Consider the following 9,018-nt stretch of genomic DNA (forward strand, 5'->3'; position numbering starts at 1 on the left):
ATTCAATGTGAAATTAAATGCCTTGTTATTTACATGTATTGTCACAGAATCTTTGAGGCAATGTTAAAGGTAAACTCGGCAGGGGGTGATACAACACAATGGCACAGTAGGACTGGTGTTCTCTGACTAAGAGATTTAAAAAGAGAATTGACAAATAAACCCCAGAGTTGTGGTTGAAGTCTTATGTTGTGTGCCGTGGGGTGGTTCCCAACAGAGTCTATATGTGTTTGAATCTGATCAGTACATAGGTGACTCTTCCAAGGTTACACACACACACACACACACACACACCCACAGCCACGCAGTTAGAGCCAATTTCTCTGGCCGAGTACACAATCTAGTGAGCACTGCGACTCAGGTGGGAGAGCGCGGGCTAAGATTTTGAGGGTTGCTGATTCCAAGTCCAACTGAATTACAGTGTTAATCCCTCTTTTTCAAAAATATTGTTTAATTTATCAATAAGGTTTGGCTTTGAATCCAGTTGAAGTCACAAGCGAATAGCTCTGGATGGCTCTGTTGGTAGAGCAGGGGCCTGTGATTCTCAGGTTAGTGGTTCAAACCCAGGGCAGGGGTGTGAGTTTTGTTTTCATTTTCAAGCACTTTACCCATTTTGATAGACTTGGGTGTACATAACAGGACATGGTTGCTGTGGTCTAAGCATACTAATAATATAAAGAGGTGATATAAGGTCTTCTGTGCAATGCTAGACTGTCACAAGCAGGCAGGTGGTGCAGTGGGCTCATTCCCTGGCATGCTGTGCTGTTTACTGTGGGGGACCTGGGTTCAAATCCAGGTGAGGTTTTCCCTTTATTTTCAAAAACTTGCTTAATTTCCTATATAAGGCAATGAAAAGCAGGCAATTCCGTGGACTGGGTTCAAATCCAGTCGTCTTTGCTTAAGTTTCAAAGAATTTGTTAATTGACCTCATATATAGTGTGAAGCAGCACTTTCCTGTGGGAGCTGGTGGTGCAGGGAGCTAATCCCACACCCTCCTCTCCCTGAAGATGGTGGTTCAAATCTGGGTCCTGGAGGTGAGTTCCTGAGGTAAGTAATGCTGTTGGTTGTAAGTCTGGGTGTTGGTTGTCAGCAATGATGCTGGCTGTAAGTGATGATGTTGGTTGTGTTTCCACAGATGGAGGTGGAGGAGGTCTGCCCAGCAGAAGAGGAGCTGGAAGAGGATGAAGAGGGGGCTTGGGCCCCCAGCTGTGGGGGGAGTGGAAGATGAGGGTGTTTGTGCCTGAGACCAAGGTGGGCTACTACCTGTTAGTAGGTGGGAGAGAAACTTTTTTGAAAGTTACAAAAAAAAAAGGAAAACTCATCATGTGTACCAACACCCTTGTCTTCCACTCCCCCCAGAGCTGGGGGCCCAAGCCCCCCCCACTCACAATACTCATGGACGCGTAGGCCCCAACACGACAGCCCTCTCTACAATCTACTTCCAGCTCCTCTTCTGTGGAAAACAAACCACCATCATGTTTAGTTACAACAGATCATACTACAATCAAACAACAGAATTACAACCAACAGAATTATTTTACTCATTCGACACTCACCTCCAGGACCCAGATTTTGTGAACTTACCATCTTCAGGAGAGAGGAGGGTGTGGGATCTAGCTCCGCAAGCAGAGAGGAGCTGGACCCAGGATGAAGAGGGGGCAACTCCACGACTAGGCCCCCACCCCCACCCAGGCTGGGGAGCGCAAGTGACCAGCTCCCCTCCCCAACCCCTCGTATTGTGAACAAGGAAGCCCCTCCCCAGGAAAGCCCCCCCTAGCAGCCCCAGCCTAGCCCCAGACAGGAGACCAAGCAGCCCCACCCCCCCACCACCCCCCCCCCCCCCCACCCCCCCAGCAAGGAGCCCAGCACCAGGAAACCCACAACACATGCCTCAAACCCCCCAGGACCCCTCGTTCCAACAAACCCAGCCCAGGCAGGCCCACAACCCCCCTTAATCACCCCCCAGGATGGGAGTTAGGCGTGCCCCCCCCAGTTCCTATGGGTGGAAAAGAGGGAATTAAACAGGAAAGCCGACCAGCACAGAAAAGTTAAAGCACCACAAGCTTAAGCAGGGGCTGGTCATACCTTCCTAAATATACAACCAACCAGCATTATTACTTATCTCAGGAACTCACCTCCAGGACCCAGATTTGAACCACCATCTTCAGGGAGAGGAGGGTGTGGGATTAGCTCCCTGCACCACCAGCTCCCACAGGAAAGCACTGGTTCACACTAAATATAAGGTCAATTAACAAATCCTTTGAAAACAAAGCAAAGAACATTGGATTTGAACCCAGACCACCATTTGATGGTATGAAAAATAACGAAAGAAAAACCTCACCTGGATTCAGAAAACAGGTACCCCACAGTGTTTAGAGGGGGAGCAGCACAGCATACCAGGGAAAGATGAGCCACCTGCCCACCTGTCAAATTGTGTGTGACCGCTAGCAATGGGGCACAGAGAAAAGACCTTCGGATCAGAATCTTAAATTAGTGTATGCTTCGCCCACTGACCACCTCGTGCCCATATGTTAAACCCAAGTCAAAAATGGGTTTTTTATTTATTTTAAAGCGCGTGGAAAATGAAAACAAACCTCCAACCCCTGCCGGGTTTTTTTTTGAAACGGGACCTAACCTGGAAATAACAGGCCCTCTGCTTACCAACCCAGAGCCAATACAGAAGCTCTATTGCTGTGTGACTTCAACTGGATTTCGATAAGCCAAACCCTTAATTGATAAATATAAAATCTTGTAACAAATTTTTGAAAAAAAAAAAAAAAAAAAAAAATCTGAGCCCGGCGCTCTACCACCTGAGTCCAGTGTGTAATTTTGTGACGATCCAGCAAGTACAATTCTGAGGCTCTACCATCGGTGTTGGAGTTTGAGACTACACGAGCCAGCGAGAAATGGAAAAAAAATTGCTCACTGTCATTGTTATTTTTGGTGTGTCAAACAAATGTCCGTTGTCTTAACCGAGATGGTGGGTGTTGTGCACCAAATAAGAATTAAACCACAACCGTCTGGGGTTGTATCTGGGTCAGATTTTTTTGATTTTTTTCAAACAAATAGACGCTGTGGGGAAACAAAACAAGCACACAACATAAGACTTCAACCACAACTCTGGGGTTTATTTGTCAATTCTCTTTTTAAATCTCTTAGTCAGAGAACACCAGTCCTACTGTGCCATTGTGTTGTATCACCCCCTGCCGAGTTTACCTTTAACATTGCCTCAAAGGCAGATGCTTTTCTGGGCTTGTGCACAAAATGTCACAGTGGATGCAGAATCGCTACGTACATTTAATTTCACATTGAATTCCCTGCCCAGCTTTGGGCTCTGTGCACAAATGGTCACGTGGATGCAGAGCTAGTCAGCTAGACCTCTGTTATCTATCTGCCTGAGGTGTGATAGTTTTTAACATTGTCTATAAGATTCATTCTTTAAATGAATGAATACAGAACAGAGTAATTGAACTTGGTGCACCAAGTGTAACACACAGGAGAGAAGCAAACACGCTGGAGCACCTGCCTGCAATCAGGAACTGTATTTAACATTACCAACCAAGGGGGCTTGAACCCACAGCTCTGAGGACATGAGTCTACTGCTGTAATAACGCCACTACCTGGGCAGCAGGGCCTGTGCTCTACAGCTATTGCATTTTCTACCCTGGTCAAAATAAGATTGATTTTTTAATTTTTTTAAGCACTAATTATTTTGTATTATTAAATGTTGAAGGTGTGGTTTTATTAGTGCTCTGTTTATATGCTGCTGTGTTTCAATGTTGTATTTTGTTTGTTGTTTTATATTTTTTTTAAAAAGTGATCTTTTCATGATAAACATTTACGTTTAAAAAAAACGTGTGTTTGTCTCAATGTGTGTATTTTGTTTGTTTTTTTATGTTTCTTTTTTTTCAAAAAACAAAGTGATATTTTCATGATAAACATTTACGTTTTAAAAAAAGTTTTAAAAACGCGCCCTCCAGTGTAATAATGAGGTATTGCATGTCAGAAAAATACACCAATAACACATGCATTTCCCTGTGGCATGCAATACCTCATTATTCCAAACAAAATACAAACATTGAGACAAACATAGAGAGCTGCTGAACGCACACTCAACTGAACAGCACGGCTTCAAATCATATACAGAGAGAGCCAGCCACAGAACTGCTGAACACACACTCAACTGCACAACACGGCTTCAATTCATATACAGAGAGAGCCAGCCACAGAGCTGCTGAACACACACTCAAATGCACAGCACGGCTTCAATTCATATACAGAGAGAGCCACCACAGTCGAACGACTTGTGTGTGAGTGACGTGTCGTGCCGCAGTAAAGTATAACTGAGAGAGGCAGTCACAGAGCTGCTGAACACACACTCACATGCACAGAGAGAGAGCCAGCCACAGAGCTGCTGAACAAACACTCAACTGCACAGCACGGCTTCAATTCATAAACAGAGAGAGCCAGCCACAGAGCTGCTGAACACACACTCAACTGCACAGCAGCCAAAGGTAAGATAGTGTCTTCGCTCGGTGGGTTATCGACGACTTGACACACACTCACCTGCACCGCACGGCTTCAATATATACAGAGAGAGCCAGCCAGCCAACCCACACTCAACTGCAGACGGCTGCAATGAACACACACTCAACACACACTCCAGCACGGCTTCAATTCATATTCAGAGAGAGCCAGCCACAGAGCTGCTGAACACACACTCAACTGCACAGCACGGCTTCAATTCATATACAGAGAGAGCCAGGCACAGAGCTGCTGAACACACACTCAACTGCACAGCACGCCTTCAATTCATATACAGAGAGAGCCAGCCACAGAGCTGCTGAACACACACTCAACTGCACAGCACGGCTTCAATTCATATACAGAGAGAGCCAGCCACAGAGCTGCTGAACACACACTCAACTGCACAGCACGGCTTCAATTCATATACAGAGAGAGCCAGCCACAGAGCTGCTGAACACACACTCAACTGCACAGCACGGCTTCAATTCATATACAGAGAGAGCCAGCCACAGAGCTGCTGAACACACACTCAACTGCACAGCACGGCTTCAATTCATATACAGAGAGAGCCAGCCACAGAGCTGCTGAACACACACACTCAACTGCACAGCACGGCTTCAAGTTCATATACAGAGAGAGCCAGCCACAGAGCTGCTGAACACACACTCAACTGCACAGCACGGCTTCAATTCATATACAGAGAGAGCCAGCCACAGAGCTGCTGAACACACACTCAACTGCACAGCACGGCTTCAATTCATATACAGAGAGAGCCAGCCACAGAGCTGCTGAAAACACACTCAACTGCACAGCACGGCTTAAATTCATATACAGAGAGAGCCAGCCACAGAGCTGCTGAACACACACGAGTTGACGTGTCAGTGCCGAGTTATTCATATACAGAGAGCGCCCGCCCTCTCTCAGGGAAATAAAAATAAAAAGCTGCTGAACACACACTCAACTGCACAGCACGGCTTCAAATCATATACAGAGAGAGCCAGCCACAGAGCTGCTGACCACACACTCAACTGCACAGCACGGCTACAATCCATATACAGAGAGAGCCAGCCAGAGAGCTGCTGAACACACACTCAACGGCACAGCACGGCTTCAATTCATATACAGAGAGAGCCAGCCACAGAGCTGCTGAACACACACTCAACTGCACAGCACGTCTTCAATTCATATACAGAGAGAGCCAGCCACAGAACTGCTGAACACACACAAAACCCACACACACTCAACTGCAACCAAAGACGGCTTCAATTAATATACAGTGTCGAAGAGGAAAACGAAGTGACAGTATATGGTTCTTTCCACTCACGCGGTGTCTGCGAAACAGGCAACTGGTTGTCCCACGTTGATACAGATGTAGTTGCCAGCAACAAAGGAGCTGCTGAAAAAAAAAACACAGTTATCGTGCTCTAATGCACAGGCTTCAATTTCATATCGACAGAAAGAGAGGACAAGCAAAAGAAGCTGCTGAAACCACACACTCAAAAACTGCACAAGCACGGGCACCTTCAATTACATTAAGGAGAGAGGCCAGCCACAAGCTTGCTGGAACAACCCACATCAAAATGCACCCAGGCACCGCTTTCAATTAATATACAGAGGAGAGCCAGCCACATATACAGAGAGAGCCAGCCACAAAGCTGCTGAACACACACTCAACTGCACAGCACGGCTTAATTTCATATACAGAGAGAGCCAGTCACAGAGCTTCTGACCACACACTCAAATGCACAGCACGGCTTCAATTCATATACAGAGAGAGCCAGCCACAGAGCTGCTGAACACACACTCAACTGCACAGCACGGCTTCAATTCATATACAGAGAGAGCCAGCCACAGAGCTGCTGAACACACCACTCCAAACATTGAAAACACGCACGGTTCCAATTATATACAGGAGGAAGAGCCAGCCACCCCGAGCTTGATGAAACCACTCCCCACTCAAAAACTGAACAGGCCCACGGCTTCAAATCATATTACACTTCAAATCATATACAGAGAGAGCCAGCCACAGAACTGCTGAACACACACTCAACTGCACAACACGGCTTCAATTCATATACAGAGAGAACCAGCCACAGAGCTGCTGAACACACAATCAACTGCACAGCACGGCTTCAATTCAACGGCTTTTTCAATAATATTTAACAGAGAGAGCCAGCCACAGGAGCTGCTGAAACACACACTCAAAAAACTGCACCAGGCACGGCTGCAATTTTTCATATACAGAGAGTAGCCAAGCCCCCCACAGAGTGCTGGTGGAACCACCCCCCCAACACTCAACATGCAACAGCACGGCTTCAATTGCATATTACAGCAGAGGGAGCCAAGGCACCACAGAAGCTGCTGAACACACCACTCATGCACGGCCAACGGCTCCCAATGTTTACAGATAACAGAGGAGAGCAAGGCCCACAGAGATTGCTGAAACAAACACACTTCAACCTTGCACAAAGGGCACGGGGCTTCAAATTATTATAACAGAGGAGGAAGGCCAGCCACAGAGCGGGGTGAACACAACACTCAAAATGCAACAGCAAGGGACATTCAATTCTTTACAGAGAGGTCCAGCCACAGAGCGGCTGAAAACACAACCACTCAACCTGGGCAAACAGCCGGCCTTCAATTTCCAGAACTATTACAGGAGAAAAGGAGCCAGGGGCCACAGGAGCGCTGACACCACCCAACAACTCAAACTGCCACAGCACGGCTTCAAATTCAGTATACAGCGGAGAGCAAGCCCAGGAGGAGCTGCTGAAAAACACACAACTTCAAATGCACAGGGCACGGCTTCAATCATTGACGGGAGCGAAGCCAGGCCCACAGAGATGCTGAACCCCCCCACAACTCAACTGCACAAGCAAGGCTTCAATAATATACAGAGGAGAGGCCAGCCAGAGAACGCGTTTGAAAAAACCCACACCCCACACTTCAAAACTGGGCAACAGCCACGGGCTTCAATTTTCTATACCAGAGAGAGCCAAAGCCAGGAGAGCTGCTGAAAACCCACACACTCAAACTGCAACCAGCACGGCTTCAATGTTCCGATACAGAGAGGAGGGGCCAGCCCCCAGGAGCCTGCGAACCACACAACTTCAACTGCCACAGCACGGGGCTTCAATCATATACAGAGAGAGCCCAAGCCCACAGAGCTGCTGGGAACACACACACTGGCAATACAGGGCCACGGGGCTTCAATTCCCATTATTACGAGAGGAGCCAGCCACACAGAAAGCTGCTGAAACAAAACACCACACTCAAAACTGCCAACAGCACCGGCTTCAATTCATATACAGAGGAGACGCAGGGCCACGAGCTGTGAACACCACACCTCAAAACGCACGCAACGGCGTCAATTTCATTATTCTACAAGAGCGGAAGCCAAGGCCCAGGGGAGGCTGCTGAAAAAAACACCCCAACACTCAAACCGGCACCAAAGCACGGCTTCAATTCATATACAAGGAGAGGGCCCAGCCCACAGAGGCTGTGAAACAACCCACAACAACCAAACTGACACAGCCAGGGCTTTCTTTCACTTTTCATATACAGAGAAAGAGGCCAGCCAGAGGAGCTGGCTGACACACCCACTTCAAAACTGACGCACGGCTTCAATTCAGGTTTTTTATTTACAGAGCGAGGAGAGCCAGCCCAGATGAGAGCTGCTGAACAACCCACAACCCTCAACTGCACAGCCACGGGCGTCAACATATACAGAGGAGGGTAAGCCAGCAACAGAGCTGATGAAAACCACACTCAATGTTTTCTCTGACAGGCCACGGCTTCAATTGCATATACAGAGAGAGCCCAGCCACCAGAGCTTGAAACCCCCAACACTTCAAATTGACAGCACGGGCTTTCAATTTTTAAATACCAGCGAGAGCCAGTCCACAGACTGCTTGAAAACCACACTCAAAAATGCACAGCACGGCTTCCAATGTCATTTTACAGTACGAGAGGAAAGCCCAGGCCACAGCGCTTGACAGAGCTGCTGAACATACACTCAACTGCACAGCACGGCTTCATTTCATATACAGAGAGAGCCAGCCACAGATCTGCTGAACACACACTCAACTGCACAACACGGCTTCAATTCATATACAGAGAGAGCCAGCCACAGAGCTGCTGAGCACACACTCAACTGCACAGCACGGCTTAAATTCATATACAGAGAGAGCCAGCCAGAGAGCTGCTGAACCCACACTCAACTGCACAGCACGGCTTCATTTCATATACAGAGAGAGCCAGCCACAAAGCTGCTGAACACACACTCAACTGCACATCACGGCTTCAATTCATATACAGAGAGAGCCAGCCAGAGAGCTGCTGAACACACACTCAACTGCACATCACGGCTTCAATTCATATACAGAGAGTGCCAGCCACAGAGCTGCTGAACACACCCTCACCTGCACAGCACGGCTTCAATTCATATACAGAGAGGGCCAGCCACAGAGCTGCTGAACACACACTCAACTGCAA

General features: G+C 47.6%; 1 pseudogene; it reads left to right on the plus strand.

Moving 5' to 3' along the window:
* The first annotated feature begins 1,004 nt into the window (after positions 1-1,004).
* Positions 1,005-9,018, plus strand: part of LOC121298360 — a 43,213-nt pseudogene continuing 35,199 nt past the window's right edge.

This window comes from Polyodon spathula, chromosome 23, assembly GCF_017654505.1.
Source record: "Polyodon spathula isolate WHYD16114869_AA chromosome 23, ASM1765450v1, whole genome shotgun sequence".
Classification (NCBI taxonomy): Eukaryota; Metazoa; Chordata; class Actinopteri; order Acipenseriformes; family Polyodontidae; genus Polyodon; species Polyodon spathula.